Source organism: Chenopodium album, chromosome 4 (assembly GCF_948465745.1).
Source record: "Chenopodium album chromosome 4, dcCheAlbu1.1, whole genome shotgun sequence".
Taxonomy (NCBI): Eukaryota; Viridiplantae; Streptophyta; class Magnoliopsida; order Caryophyllales; family Amaranthaceae; genus Chenopodium; species Chenopodium album.
The window spans coordinates 20,760,588-20,765,254 of NC_137837.1; the positions used below are offsets into that span (position 1 = coordinate 20,760,588).

The window sequence follows — 4,667 nt, forward strand, 5'->3', positions numbered from 1 at the left end:
CAAATATCTACACTATTTGTGTAGATTTAATGAAACCTAAAATGCAAAATTAAATAAAATTAAGGAAAAAGGGTCGAAAATAGTCAAATTTTCGAAGAAATTAGACTATTTTCGGCCTAACGGCCAAAATTTTGGAGAAATCCTAAAAGAGAGGAGGAGAGAAGAGGAGAGGAGAGGAGAGGCAATCCTGCAATTAAATAATTGAACAATGCTTAGATATAATAACGTACTCTTCGATCCTTTTTTTTTTTTTTTTTTTTTTTTTTATTATTATTATTACTTTTTTAAAGTTTTTCTGAATTACTTCATCTATCAATTCGATCTTTGAATTGTACTTCACTCTATTTTTTACAAACAACTTTGTTCTACCCCTTCTACCATTTAATTTTGTCACCTCACCCTACTTTTTTTTTGACACTTCACCCTACTTAGTCAACGATATTATTTACAAAGTGTCACTTATGACTCTTATTGCAACTATTATAATTAAATGAAATTAAGTTAAATTAGTCTGTATCCAATCCACATTGTATATAATAGATATTAATTCAAAGAAAAAGAGAAAAAAAAAATAAAGTGTCATATAAATCATCAACTAAATATGAAGCCTCATAGTCTCATTCCAGGCTAGCTTCCTATCTATCATCTTTGTCCTTTTTTCTCTGAATTTTTTGAAACCAAACATGAAAATAAAATCTAAAATATATCACTTCAAATTTATTTATTTTCCAACCAAACATGCATTAATACCATAACAAAACCCTTACGCCAACCTAATGTATTAAAAATAGGCAAAGCCAACAAAAGCTAATAGAGCTGAGTAGACCTCTCATTAAACAATCAATACAAATAGCTCTTAGAAAATACTACATACTCCTATTACTAGAACTTCTCCTCTACATTTTCTTCTATCTTAAAAGTAAAAATAAATTTAAAAAAAAAACCTCAACTTTTTCCGGCCAAAAGGAGAAAAATCACATAATTCCAATGGAATTTCTCATGCCATTTCGTCCAAATTCAGTCCCTCTGACACCCATCAACTTCTTAGAACGAGCTGCCACGGCCTACTCCGACTGCCCCGCCCTCGTCTACAACAACAATAACGATAACAATAACAATGCGACGACCTACACTTGGGACCAAACGCATCAACGATGTGTCCAAGCGGCGTCTTCTATTAAGTCCCTTGGTATTAAGCAAGGCGACGTGGTGTCCGTCCTTGCACCCAATGTCCCCGCCATGTACGAGCTTCAGTTCTCGGTTCCTATGGCGGGGGCTGTGGTGAACAACATCAACACCCGTCTTGACCCGCGTACGCTTTCAGTTCTCCTACGTCATAGTGAGTCTAAGCTTGTGTTTGTGGACGATCATCTTCACCCCATCCTTGTTCGTGCACTCTCTCTTATTCCTCCCGGTACTCCTCATCCTATCATCGTCGTTATAAAAGATACTGATGATGTGAATGTTAATGGAAGCAACGCTGTTGCTAACTATAAGCAACTGGTGGATGGTGGTAATCCGGGTTTTGAGTGGATTCGGCCTAAGAGCGAGTGGGATGCACTCGCTCTTAACTACACCTCAGGAACTACGAACAACCCTAAGGGGGTTGTTCTTAGTCATAGAGGGTACTACATTCTAGCAGTTGATACACTGCTAGAGTGGTCGGTACCGAAGCAACCGGTCTATCTATGGACCTTACCCATGTTCCATGCCAATGGCTGGAGCTTAACATGGGGGATGGCCGCAGTGGGGGCAACGAATATTTGTCTAAGAAAATTCGATGCCCCCACTGTTTACGAGGCCATTCAACACCATCGGGTGACCCACATGTGTGGTGCACCCGTGGTGTTGAACATGCTAGCAAACTTACCAAATGCCAAACCTTTGAAAAAACCCGTCCATATCCTCACAGCCGGAGCCCCACCTCCAGCATCGGTCCTCTTTCGGACCGAGTCCTTAGGGTTTGTGGTTAGTCACGGGTATGGACTAACCGAAACGGGTGGGTTGGTGGTTAACTCTTCATGGAAATCCAAGTGGGACCACCTACCTGCAAAAGAACGAGCAAGGCTTAAGGCTAGACAAGGTGTAGGATCCCTAGGGATGACCGAGGTTGACATATTGGACCCGAAAACGGGTCAACCCGTAAGAAGAGATGGATCGACCCTAGGAGAAGTTGTACTAAAAGGTGGAAGTGTCATGCTAGGGTACCTTAAGGATCCGGAAGGGACGTCCAAATCCATGACCCGAACCGGGTGGTTTCGAACGGGGGATGTAGGAGTCATACACCATGATGGTTACCTAGAGATCAAAGATAGACTCAAGGATATAATCATAAGTGGGGGAGAAAATATAAGTAGTGTCGAGGTGGAGGCGGTGTTGTACACTCACCCAGCCGTGAACGAGGCGGCCGTGGTGGCTCGACCGGATGAATTTTGGGGTGAAACACCTTGTGCATTTCTTAGCTTAAAAAGGAAGGGTGAAAATGAGGTGACTGAGAAGGAAATAATAGAGTATTGTAGGGAGAGGATGGCACACTACATGGTTCCGAAGACCGTGGTTTTCGAGGAGGAGCTGCCTAAGACATCCACCGGAAAAGTTCAGAAGTTTCTATTAAGGGAAATGGCTAAAGCAATGGGTCCAATTAAGGTAGCTTCTTATACTACTAATGCTACTACTAATAATGTGATTACTCAAATGCAGTGATGTAATTAAAGAGTGTGATGAAGTTTCCTTTTCATTAATTATATGTGTTTTGTTTAATATCTATTTTAGAAGGTTGTATGATTTAGTAATGTTTAATGAATGTAACAATGTATGTACAATAACTATTATTAGTATAATTAAATTTGGTTGGTTTGTGTGAAGTTTGTTTAATACTCCGTAAGGTATTATAAATTTATAATGCATTTTGTAAGCAAACAATTTAATGTAATAGGAAATCAAGTACATATATTGTTACTAATTTTGTTGCTTTTATTTTATTGAATTTTGGCTTCTTTTGATGGTTGTTTATCTGGTTGTTGAGATTCAGGTCATGTTGAAATTAATGGTTACTCACAAGTACAACTAACGAATTTGGATGTGAATGAATTTATAAATGATGTATATCGTGTCTTCCTACGAGTTATTTGTATGTACTATTTTGGTTGAACGGTCATTTAATTTTGGCAAGTTATTGAGATATTTCATGGAATTTTGAAAGTGTTCTTGATTGATTTTTTTATTTGTCTAATAAAACATTCCAATAACAGATTTTTATAAAATTACTCCGTATAATTAATAGTTGTACCTAGTGTATAGTCCGGGTGTTGCAGCGGGTTGTTATTTTGAAACATAACTATGATAATGTTAATAAAAAAGAAGATTAAAGAGAATAATCCTCCATTGTCTTGGAATTGTTGAGACTATTCCGCTTTATTTATTTTTTGTAGACTACATAATTATTCTTTATCTTTTGTTGTGTTTAAATAAAGATAAATTAATTTATTTGTAAATAGAGTACATAAATTACAATTGGCTAAGATGGTAAGAAATGTTATCTTACATGCATGAGGTTTAGTATAGATATAGATTTATTAATAGGCAAAAGCTAACGAACGCCCCAGAGACGTTGGATAAACTAGATAAAAGTAGAAAGATTATATTAAAATGATAATTAATTACACCAATCGACGCGTGATTTTGTCATGATTTCCAAATCAATACCATTTAAGGCCATATTTTAAATGATTATCCAACGCCCTGGGGGCGTTCGTTCGCAAAATCCTTATTAATAATATCTCACAAACCAATTTTCTTCAATAAATAAAAAAGAAAATTTTAAGTTTTGCTACCATCAAATACCTTATTTTGACAATTGCTACCTATCTAATATTTTACTTTCAAAAGTTACAAAATATAGATTTTGCTACCATTTAACATAATCTGTTAGAATCCTGTTAAGTGGGGCCTATTTTAATTTATTAAACAAAAAGAAAAACTTTTAAAAAAAAAAAAAAAGAAATCCCAACTTCCCATCCCCGTCAGCCACCCCTCCTCCTCCTCCCCGTGCCGGCTGCTGGCGCCCAAACAATCCCCCGATAACGACGACTTCAACCCCTTCCCTTTCCCCCACCCAAGCTGCCCACCTACCCCCCTTTCCTACTTTCGTAGAAGAGAACATGACAGTTTTGACTTCGATTTGGCTGACTCACATTCTAAGTCCGTTTATGACTCGGACTCCACCTGCAATTGCATTAACATTTCCCCGGCCAAGCAACATCTGCCACCTCAAACAAGAATCCTTGCTGGAATCCTCCCAAGGATCCAGCGAACAGAGGAAGAGGAAGAAGAAGGTTTCGGAAGAAAAGATTAAGGAGAAAAGTGGTGTAAAGGACAAGTGCAATGGCGATCTGAGCATTGTGAGTGAAGGTGGAAGGAATGTATCGAGAATTCTTTAATCAATTGGAGGATGATGATGATCGAGGGTTAGGGCTAGGGTTTGTTCCGCCATTGAAATGGAAGGAAGATGGTGGTGAAACATAAGGACGATGATACTATGAGGGGGATTGGAGCTTTGGTGGTAACATCTTAATGGGTCGTCTGGGGATCGTTTGGGCACCGACAACGAGCACAAGGAGGGGGGAAGGGTGGCTGATAGGGAGGGGTGAGCTAACTAGGATTTTTTA

General features: G+C 38.4%; 1 pseudogene; it reads left to right on the top strand.

Annotated features, from left to right (window-relative positions):
• The first annotated feature begins 987 nt into the window (after positions 1-987).
• On the top strand, positions 988-2,985 carry LOC145626815 (2-methylpropanoate--CoA ligase CCL4 pseudogene; annotated as a pseudogene).
• The last annotated feature ends 1,682 nt before the right edge of the window (positions 2,986-4,667 follow it).